Below are 11,923 nucleotides of genomic sequence, written 5' to 3'. Positions count from 1 at the left end.
GTGCTGCAAGCCCATCACTGAATCGTGACACCAAAATTCCTCAGCTTTTCTGCATGCCACATAAATGGGGAACCTGTCTTAAAATGCTTGAGTAAAAGGCAGACAAAGGTTAGGAAAAAACACTAAAGGCAGACAAAAGACAGCATGGAATACAAATTTGAGCAGGAGTGAGGCAGCAGTATCAATTAAGGTTGAAAAAGGGTCTCTTAAAATCTCAAAACACCTCAAATATAGCAGCCGGGGGAAGGGAGCAGGCAGAAGACAGTACTTTTTGATTTCAAGTCAACTGTTTCTCCATAGCAGGCTCAGCTGTTGTACAGGACAGCTGTAGAATTTCTGTAATGCTTCCTACATGATTGCATGGTAAGGAACTCCTCTGTGGTTAGTTACTGCTGGCACAGGCTTATTCATTGTAGGTGGCTCAGACCTCACTATTGGTTAGCTCCTCTCATGTGCTCTTAAAACGCTGGTGGAGACAGCTCTGCTTTTAAGACAACTCAAACCATGTGGATGGGAACTGAAGACATTGTCACCACCCCCAGGGGGACCACTGTCTGCTCCAAAACTGGATTCATTGCAACTGTTTGGGCATGTTCCAGCAGCACAAATGTTTCCAACCAGAGCTGGACGACAGCATTACCCATGTGGTGACATCTTGATCCTGTATCATAAACCCTCAGTGACAAGAAGGTGTGTTTGCTGGAGCTGTTACTTGTACAGACTTTCAATAGCCAAGTGGAGAGTATGAATTTGGGGAAGAAAAGCCCAGATAGGCCTGTTAGAGCAATTGCATGGCTTACACTGACCACAATCATCCCTATTATGGGGGAAAAGCTGCTATCACTGCCACAAGCAGTAACAGCCAGAGCTCCAGCCTGCACAGGCTGTGCTTGCATGCATATTTATTTTTTATTTAAAGGCTTCACCAAGCTGGTTGTGACATCCTGTCTGGAAAAGTTTGCATGGGAGATGTGAAGCATTTGAAATTTCCCTTGCTTTCCTAGATCTGTCTTTAATATTCAACAGTTCCTATTTCTGTAAACAGTAAGATGAGGATCCCTAAACCATGAGTGCACATTGCCCTGCGCAGCCCCCCAGACTGCACACCCCCCCCCACGCACACACATTCACCCTTCCCAATACAAGGGTTAACAGGAACTCCCAGTGGTTCCCCACTGTGCGGAAACAAGCTGAGTACAGCAAGACAGTACTGGCTTGCACTGTTTTCATTAGTGGTATGATGAAACACTTAACGTACACTGAAAATTATACAAGAATTCCTCATTACTGTGCACCTCTAAGATGAGTCTGGCTCCATCCTTTCCACCCCCTTCCATTTCCTATCTCCCAACCTCCTGTTTTCCAGACTGACCAAACCCCACTGCCTATCCCCACAGCTCCTATGCTCTAACCTCCTGAGCATCTCAGTGGCCTCCACTGGACTTGTTCCCATATGTAACTTGTCTTCAGGAGGCCAGAACTGGTCACAGCGCTCTAGCTGCAGTTTCAGAAGCACTGAACAGAGAGGCAAGATTGCTTTCCTTGCCCCTGCTCAGCTGTGCTTTTCTCTTGGAGTCCAGGCTGGGGTTGGACACCTTCATCTTCACTCATCCCTCAGAACTCCACATCAGCCTCTGCAAAGCTGCTTCACAACCAGTCTGTGCCCAGGCTGCACAACTGCATCAAGTTATTCCATACCCACTGCAGGACTTCGTATTTGCCTTTTCTGAACTCAGTGAGGTTCCTGTCAGGCCCTCGACTCATGTTCACTGTCTTGTTGAGTTCAGGAAAAAGAAAATAAAACGGCCTGTTACTCATTAATTTGAAACAGTTTTATAATACATACAGAAACCCTGAAAAAAAAAGGCGGTATATTACAGTTGAATTGCCATCCCATCAAAATTCATTTTTTGTTATTCATTTCACTCAGTTTTTGTTTTTATTCTTTTTATTGGGCTACTTAACTGCATGGAAAGTGACATCTTACTGCAGCTTTAATCTCCCCATTGGTTAACATCTTCTTCCAGTACTTTTCAGCTGTTGCTGGCTTACATGCTTTTCTCTCAGTAACTAATACTTCTGTGCTGTTTTAAACTCTACTGCAATGTAAACACAATCCACCCTGTTTTTTTCTTTAAATATAAACCCCACCAATTTTCTATCTTTTGTCACATATGTGCTTGAAAATATTTTCTTACTCATTCCATTTAACCCTAAAGGCTTTTTTTTAGTCCAAAGTCAATCACTTAACCAAGGACCAGTCTTTTAATATATCATTTACTTTGATTCCTGTTGTAGCGTGTACAAACTTTAATCCTTTTATCAACACCATTTCCCAGCACTAGTATTGAAGATCTGGAAACAAAATCTCCTCCCGGTATGGTTTAGATAAAAAGGGAGTCAAGGCCCCAGTGACACATCAGAGTTGCCCAACATCAGCTTTACTATAAAATGCTCAACTCTGCTTAACATCAGGTACCACCTTCCCTGACAGAGGCTGAAGAGTGTAACATCACAAAAGCTGTAACTTGTCCCCTCCTACAGGACAAGGCATCTTGAACGTCGCAAGCAGACATTCTATTCAGGTTCTTCTGATGTGTCTTTTCCAATCCGGGGTGCTGGTGGGAGACATGCCACCTCCCTGCTGGTCCCTCTTCCCATCATTTCAAACGGCCCTATTCCTTCAGGGCCCACAGGGCAGACCTGTCTACAAAGCAGAAAGAATACAGCTAAAGTGAGAGTGATTAATTCCTCCTTATTCTTATGCCCAAGAGCATAGAGAGCAACGAAGAAAAAAAAGAACATGTGTTGAGCACAAAAATAATGCAAAGAGACTGATAACCCAGAACAAAGGAAACATTACATCACAAAAGTCAAAACCACTGTTAAGTGCTCTGATGAGTGACGACATGATTGTATTCTCACCCCAGATGGTAATTCCAGCTTGAAGAGCAGCACTTTGCACACCATCACGGTATAGCAGAAAGCCATCTTCAGTTCTGCAGGTGTATAGCCACCAGGGGTTTTCATTGAAACCTAATGCAACAGAGAACATTTTCAGGAAATAAATATGATTCAGGCTGAGGAGTTACAAGAGACACTTCAGTGGTAACTTCCTTGAAAACACGCTTTTGTAATCAAAATACAGCAAACTACAAGAACTCCAACAGCAAAGTACAGAGCAGTGCATTAGCAAATACAGCTGGATAAAAAGCTGGGAAATGCTGACGCTTTCCCAGATAGCCCTTCCAAGAGGTTATCCGGAATTCCCTACCACTGTTAAGGAACCCCAGCAGCAGGCAACCTGACAGAAGACTGTGACCTCACTACAAATTAAATCAGAGTGCAGTGCATTTTCTGGTGTAACAGAACTATATGCAAATTTATTTGAGTGTTGAGGAAGGGAAAGCAGTGACACACCAAGGCCAGCTCTCATCTCTACAAAATACTGCTCAGCAACAAGTTAAGGAAGATCAAACTGAGCAGGTGGAACATTTTTATGTGACCGATGTGATGCTCTCCCAGAGTCTTTTGCCATTATTTCACAGTTTGCTATTGCATACTCTGCCCCAAATACAATGCAATCCATTCATATTTTTATCTAATCTTCCCTCAATTTTTAACACAATGTAATTAGGCCATTAGGCTTTGCCAGCCAGGTTCACACTGCAATCCGAAGTACACACACACACACAAATGAATAATGGGGAAAGAGAAAGAAAGGATTTTATCACTCCACGGAGACAAGGAGTCATTATTTAGCCAGTCAAAGAAACACTTGTATCTCCAAGGAACCTTGGCCATCCGCTCTTCCCCTCACAGGAAGGAAACTGTAAGTTGAGGACAGAAAAATTCTGAGGCGCCTGGGAAAGCTGCCAAACGCCAAGGCTCTCAAATGGCTCTTGCACAGGAGTATTCCAATATGTAAGGACAAGCAAGAAGACTGAATTCCCAACAGCTACATGGTCAGGACAAAATGTCAGCTGGATAGAAAAATCTCTTTTGAGTCAAACTTTGAAAAAATGAAGTGTTTTTTCTGTTACCACTACCTTTTCTGATAAAGTTTTAACTGTATTGTCTTTTTTAGATTTCGTGAGTAAAGCTCATAGCTTGCTTATTTTCATAGCCTGGTGTATCTCACACATTATTGTGTGATTATTTTTATATTATGATTTTATCGTGATTTTATTGCAACTGGAAAGTAACAGGGAACTCCTTAGTAAAGGGCAAGGCAAACCTGGGAAACAGTAAAAGGGGACAGAGCTCCTGTGGCATAATAGGATTCTGCCTGTCATGGGTAGAAATTTTGAACTATTTCAGTCTTGGGAATCAAAGACCACATAGGCAATTTTTCAGTATTAGTTATAACTCACAGTACAGTTTGAGATGTGTGACTGCAGAAAGATTTCTTCTCTCATGTTGCCCTTCCTGTGCTTCTTACAGAATGACTGAGGACCCCATCGTGTTCATACTTCCCATGCAACTCTCTGAAGTTTTACTGCTTACTTCCCACACTCAATTTACCAGCTGACTTGGAAATCAGTAGAAGGACCCCTCTAATTAGCAATAAAACATATGAACTACTACTATAGAATCACAGAATGATTTGGGTTGGAAGGGACCTCTGAAGATCAACTAGTCCAACTGCCCTACCATGGGCAGGGACATCTTTCACATGTCATTAACAAATAGCTCAAAATATCTTGTTCTTTATATATATAGTTCTCTTTATATCGTTTAGGACAAGAGGAAATGGCATCAAGTGGCGCCAGGAGAGGTTTAGGTTAGACATTAGAAAAAACTTCTACACTGAAAGGGTTATCAAAGACTGGAACAGGCTGCCCAGGGAAGTGGCTGAATCGCCATCCTTGGATGTACTTAAAAGCCGTCTAGATATGGTGCTCGGGGACATGGTTTAGAAGTTGGCCAGGTAGAGTTAGACAATGGTTGGACTTGACGATCTTAAAGGTCATTTTCAGCCATAACAATTCTATGATTCTCTGTTTACTGTTAACACAACTATAGAGACAGCCCTGAGTATTTTTACTAGGCCAAACACAGAGGAGAACCGATCCAAATTCCTCTTGCTTTATCAGTAGAACTTGCACATCTTGCTGAAATCCCATCAGTATTTAAAATTATTTTACTTTATAAAAGCAACTGATATTTTGGAATTTCAAAACTATTAGAACTACTGAATCAAGCTGCATAAATCTCCCTTTAAAATCCTCCTATCTGTCAGTCCCACAGAGATGCTTCCAACACCCAGGGTAGATGACACTACATAACAGTGTATGCAAACTGAACTCGACCCCAGGTTTTACAGAATACATGGACACGGCCTTCCGGACCAAAGCCTACTGGCTAATACTGAGGACTGTTCAGAATTGGAAACTTCAGTGCTGATCATACAAACTGGATTCTGAGTGCAATGTATCAATAACACCCAGTAGCTCAGACATGGAATCATATTATGATCATGGCATTATGGTTTTTGGATGTAAGACACATTATGGCTAGCCAGATTTTGAGCTGTCTGCAAGAGGCTGTGTACATAATACTTCAAGTACTTGAAAAACATGGTAAAATGACAGGAATTATGTTACCTGAAGGGAAGTATAGTTTGAAATGTAGAAACAGAATTACATGTGTGAACAAAAAGAGGGCTCCTAATTTCACTAACTGCTGAATAAAGCCAAACATCCCAATACATACCTTGTACTAAAGCTTGGTTTAGGATTCCCTTTTGTATGTGTAAGATAGCAGAAGGATTCTGCACAAGCCAGTCTTCATCTGCATTTTAAGATTTTAATAGTAACCTAAAAAATGAAGAGACAGTAAATAACACTTTAAACAAACTAGAAAATACAGTAACTTCTCTTTTCAAATACCCATATGTATAATATGGATAAATAAACCACAATAAAACTTTCACATTGCCAGAAAAAAAAAAATCCATTTATACTCTACCCATTCTTACCACTTAGTTGTTACTACACAGATTTCGCTAAAGATTTTTAATTTTGTTTTACTACCTCAGCAGTTAAAAACCAGCTGTTCCAAGAACATTAACAAGTTCCTAGATTTTCATACTTCTGCTTGGAGTAAATTAAGTACAATTCTGCTCCAAAGAGCCCCAAGTCATTTCTCTTTGGAGGGTTTTTAAGCAGACATAACAAATGCAATACTGTCATCTTCTAGGCCTGCCAATGCACGTGGCCAAAGTGACATTTCATCCTGCTCATATTATTGCCACTACAAAAATTAGAACCCCTGCACACAACACAGAGTTATTAATGAAACTTAAGAACTAACTGCTCTCACTGTAGTTGCTCTGAGGGTATGGAAGCACAAATACAGTCTCCTCCCCGTTCCGCAGCCTGCTGCGGTACAGACATTTAACAGATACTTAAAAGGGGCAAAGCTGTATATGAAAATAATACAACTGAACTAAAACGTTGTCCTACTTTATACTAACATCTCAGAACAGAACTTCATGCAAGTTTCATTAAAATACATTTTAATACTAAAAGCACTAGAAATTGATGCAAAAGTTTTAGACTTCTGTAATTTCAAAACTTCTGCAGTAGATCTGCTTGCATTTGCAGTAAGTACAGTTGGAAGAGCAAACAGCAAGTCAGAGTACAATTTTATTCATATTACATTTGTTAATTCATAATTAAAATTAGTTCAATTATATACAAAAAGGCCTGAATAATAACTGAAAGTGTTAATAAGGGTATCCACTTGAACTCTGTGTATTTTCTTCCAGAGTCCACATGCAAAATAATTACCCAAAGTGTTTAAAATTCAACAGCTCCCTGCCCCAGCCATTCAGGCTTCAAAACAGCTCTCACCCATACGCACACATTCCCTCCTCCCTTGCCCCCAATTAAAATCACCTCTTCTCCACAAATACCTCCAATTTAAAATATTGCATTAGTACTGCAGTGTTTGATAGGTTTAACATAATCCACTTATTGCTCAGGCTGGGGAAGCAGACATAGAAATATGTTGCAGAGCCAAGGAACCCTAAAGAAATGTCTGTAGAGAGGAAGACTGCCTGGAAAGCCCCCAGTGACAGCAGCACAAGGGGATGAAGAACTCTGTATGCTCTCAGATATAGACTTCTTGAAACAATTTACTAACATCTCGAGGTCCTGTTTGATGATCAGAAAACTTAGTAAACCCTGCAAAGTATTTCTTACAGAAACAATTACTTTGGAAAGCCACACACAGATTGCACCTTTCAGGCTAGCTTCGCTTCAGGAACAGCCCCAAAAAGCAACTCAGAAGTGACATACGTGCAAATTACAACACACAAACACAAACACTTACAATAAAAGGTAACATTTACCTTATCAGATACAGCTGAAAAAAGGCTAAGGCTAGCAGCTCAGAATAAATATGATTTCAAAGCTGGCACAATGTAATGTCTGAGTCTATTAAAAGTGCTTTTAATTCATCAGTTTTCCCATTTGCTTCCTTTTCATCTCCCCCCCCCCCCATGGTGCAGCTTGCCATATATCCAGTTTCAAAGGTTCTGTTACCTATTCCGTAATACAGATGTTCAGCTAGTTGGTACTTTCTTCCTAAAGCAAAAATGACAGAGCACAGCCCACTAGAACTATAATTTTACAAGTGCTAGTATTAAAATCATTTAGCAGGTAAAATATAATAATGGCCATAGCAATGACTGTCAGCCTTGAGGATCAGGACAAGTATTAGTGTCATGGGACATGTTCTCCACATGGTGAAACTAATGCAGCAATTGGTAAGTATGTACCCATCTTAAAGGGAAGCTATAATTACAAACTGCCCACCTTTCAGTCTGTATTTTAATATTATGAAAAAAACATAATAATTAGGCTTTTCTTCCTTTTTCCCCCATCTACAAACAGCAACACTAAGACCTCCAAAGGCCTAACGCAGTCTCTCCAGTTTCTGTAACAGCCAGCATACCTTCTCTTTCTTGGCCACCCAGATTTACTGAAGAGAAAGCAGCGAGCCAGATTCTTGGCAACTGGTAGATACAAGTGACAAAACTGTAGCCAAATAAATCTGGCATGTTTCTGAAGACAACCTCTAAAACCCGCCAGTAAAACCATATGGTAGTTTTACAGATTAATCATTTACCATAACTGAAATACTTACAAAGTGATTATTATAGTGTGTGTGTGTGTGTGTGTTTTAAACAGTATGTCTCTGCCACTGCACTTCTTCAGGATTCTCTCTTTACAAGAAATTAAGATCACTTCAAACTCTCTACCCTGTATAAACCCTACTGTTTATAATTTACAGTAATTAGTTTGTTAGACCTGAATGTATCCCAGCAGCTAGATCTGAAAAAAAAAGGGATTTTTAAGAGTGCGCAGGAACCCAGCAAATAGTTATTTTCAAAGTAACAGACTCTGAATCATCTTCATTCATATGATAAAGCTTTTCTTTAAATTAAAGCTCAAAGTGGGAAAGGTGCCAAGCAAAATTAATCTGAAATATTCTAAAAGGCTAACAGCATGATAAATATGCCTATTATGAAAAGAACAGATGCACCATGCACAAACTGACCGATACTGTGCATATACTGTGCCATTATCAAGGAAAACTGAAAACCAGCTTCTCAGTACAACCTATCTCACGGAACACATATTCAGCTGAACAGAGTACTCGCCACTACTGTCTTTCCAATACAGAATTGCTATGTGAGACAAGCTCCAAGCTGCCACAGCAGCATACCAGGCAGAAACAGCTGTGACAATCTACAACACTGAAGGATGCTTTACATTTACCTTGCACACTGATGCTATGCAGCTTCACTGGCTTCAGTGACAGAACAGGTTGCCTTTTTTAAAAAAAAAAAATTACCAGGATTTTTGGTGGTTACTGTAACAAAGAGCTTCCCCCCCGGTATTTCCCTCCATTTCCCCCTTTATTTAATGTCTACTTTAAAAATTACCTAGCAACACAGAACAGCAACATGGGTAAATTTTGACTTCCACTGAAGTGGACCATACGACATTTTGCACCAGCAGGCATATGCAGCATTCTGAGAGTAGCAGAGACACTATCCATCACACAGAAAGGAAGAACTCCAATGCCGAGCTGTTCTCAGGAAAACACACAATCCCTTGTGGCCATTTATTTGGGGTTTCCAAAGGGAACCCGAGATGATCCGCAGAGCTGTGTTCATGTTTGCATTTGTTCAGGTTTACCTATCAAAAGGTAACAGATAACAATGTTGGCTGCTGATGTACTAACAGAAGATACAGCACTAGACATTTTTAAATGGCCAAGCAATATTTTCCTCCCCATTCTTCTCTTAGATTTTACCCAAGTCTGGCCAAACCTTCTCATCTTAGTCATGAAGAGGCCCTGCTGAGGACAAACGCACACATTTGCAACAATAAAGCCATGACAGAGTGAATCAATTGTCACCTGGGCATCACTGCATAGCTGCCAGTGTGCCAGTGCTTACAGGAAACAAAATGCAACGTAACTTTTCCTAATCTTATGTTCCTCAAATCCTCTCCTTAAGAGTACATACTTGCAGATAGCTAGAAGCAAATAGTATTTAAGGGAAAAAGTGAACATTACCAAATTAAGGCTCAAAAGGAAAATTAAGTTCCTAGAAACAAAAGGGTAAATACTACTCAAACTGAGCCAGAAAGGCATTAAATTTCCTTGACAAGACTCTTAAAAACATTTTAATCTAGTTCACAACTTTTCATTTATAAGGTATAGGGTATCTGAAGTTAGGGTCTTACACAGAATGAGGAATGTGCCTGTAGTAATACTCCTCTTTTGGAATCAGATTTCAAAAACAGTGACAGTTACTAGTGGCTAGGTTAATAAAGCCACACCAGTGACAATACTATAATCAAGGGACATTTATTTCTCTGTTTTGCCTGGACTGCAAAACTTCACTCACTCATACAGAAGTTTAACTACTTCTTCAGTATTTGGGGAATGATAAGCATGTCTGAAATATTTAAACAGAAAGGACAAAGATTTCATCTGTGCAACTTAAGCAAGGTCTGAATTTGAAAAAAATGAAATTTAAGTACTTTGTAAATGTAATAAAAATTTTTCATTTGCGAGTCATTGTGTTCCTAGATTTAAGACCGTGCATTTAATACAAAAGGAGGATCCATTTATTTTGTAAAAAAGATTCCCTACAATTTCAAAAAATTGCGATTTGATCAGGAGAAGGGAATGAAGTCTAACTTCTTAACATCGCTTAGGCTTCTATTGCACAGCATAATTAAAGTGTTATACTTTTACATATATTTTATACATATATACATTATATATTTGCCAAATTTTGTGAACTGTGAGCCTATAGTCAAAGCCTATAGGAAACAGCAACTCAATCCCATGTTTTTGAATACAGCCCCTTCCCCTATATTGCTCACTAACATTCCCATGTCAAGTTAAGGAATCTGCAGCACTGGAGATGGCTAATCAGTGATTTTCATAATTATCTATTCTACGTATGCTGTCATTAATGCAGCAGAAATGTCTTCAGATGTTCAGATTTGTACTTTCAATGATTGTGTTCCTGCTGAGCACCTTCGAAAAACATCCAAGTAACGATATAATTTTCTCCATTTGGAACTCACGTGCCTTGTTAAACGGATGCAAAGTTCCTGAGCATTTTGTGATACTTTACCTTAGCATGAACAGCTAAGAAGTACAAAACTGCTGAAGGAGCAAGGGAATAACCTTTAACCCTCATCATCTCTTTCACCTAGAAATAATGATGCATAGATGCAACTTCACCAATTAACAAAGAAAACTTAAGAAACCCAACAGATCAAAAGCACCTGAAACCACTGCATCACTCAGCATTGGAAGTTACAGTTAAAATTCCATAAGCTTGTTTTACGTCAGGTTCTAGAAATTCTAAGGGAGTTTACCTATCACAGAAACTTATGGTATGTTTACCTAGACAGTTTGAAACAAAATTAGGAAAGTCTGCTGTAAACGAGATATAGTTAAACCAGCACAGCTAGCATAGAGTTAAGTAGTATCAGTACTGCTCTACTACTTTAACAGAAGTCAGGGTATCACTGCACTACGCGCTGTGCAAACAAGTTTACAGTTATGCAATCAGAGAACCACTAAGAAAATTTTAGAGATATTTAAATAGGCATAGTTTTATTAATATTGATTTAGTTTTGATTTCAAAATAATAAAAATTATTTTAAAGTAGCAAAAATGTGTATAGGAAAAGCTTAAGAGAGTTTTCTCAGATTTTACAATTTTAAGACTACAGAAAATCAGCATAAACTTTGTATTACAGAAAAATATATATAGTTGAGATATTTTGGATCTTCCAAAAACTAGGGGGGAATCTACTTTCAAGGGAAACTTCCTAGATTGTGCATAATCTAACTTTCTCTAATTTATAAAACCAGCATTCCTAAGGAACTGTGAAACTCACCGATACACAGCACATTTACTTCTGAAGTGTAAGCAATGCTGCTTTACACAACTTCACATAACACTCCCCATTCCCTCCTGTAGGACTCCTTACCTGTCATTTTTGCAGCAGGTGTCCTAACCTCCTCTTCCAAAATAATGACAGCAGAACTGATTATCTTTGTGGGGCTAAAATCTCTGAAGCCATAAGACTGTGCTGGGGGAAAGGGCAGGGCAAGCTGTGGTCGCACGGTCCTTATAAAGAGCAACAACTTAAGATTCACTCAAAGAGTTTTCATCTTTGAAGTGCTTCATTTGAAAATCTAAAATTTAACAATACTAAGCAATACATACACCTATATATTGAAACGAAACCCAGTGAGGAAGCATCCAAATACCTAAGCACGTAATAGGATTTTAATGTTAATTTATATAAAGTTCAATAAATTCAAAGCTTTATTTAGATGACAGAATCACAGAAGGGTTAATGTTGGGACCTCTA

At 39.3% G+C, this 11,923-nt stretch overlaps 1 protein-coding gene across 3 annotated transcripts in view; it reads right to left on the bottom strand.

The window, feature by feature from the left end:
• Positions 1 to 1,817: 1,817 nt before the first annotated feature.
• Positions 1,818 to 11,923, bottom strand: part of PSPC1 (paraspeckle component 1) — a 62,509-nt gene continuing 52,403 nt past the window's right edge. The window contains exons 1-5 of one of the 3 annotated variants that reach the window (XR_014269994.1): positions 8,957 to 9,328; positions 8,790 to 8,842; positions 5,716 to 5,819; positions 2,926 to 3,036; positions 1,818 to 2,707 (exon numbers count right to left, since the gene is read on the bottom strand). The gene's annotated coding sequence lies outside the window, so the exon portion shown is untranslated. Of the gene's footprint in view, positions 2,708 to 2,925; positions 3,037 to 5,715; positions 5,820 to 8,789; positions 8,843 to 8,956; positions 9,329 to 11,923 lie in introns of those variants that run through there. The other 2 variants (XR_014269991.1, XR_014269992.1) reach the window with 2 other exon arrangements.

Source organism: Vanellus vanellus (assembly GCF_965231255.1).
Source record: "Vanellus vanellus genome assembly, chromosome: 1".
NCBI classification, from domain to species: domain Eukaryota; kingdom Metazoa; phylum Chordata; class Aves; order Charadriiformes; family Charadriidae; genus Vanellus; species Vanellus vanellus.
This window is presented reverse-complemented; position numbering and strand designations above follow the sequence as displayed.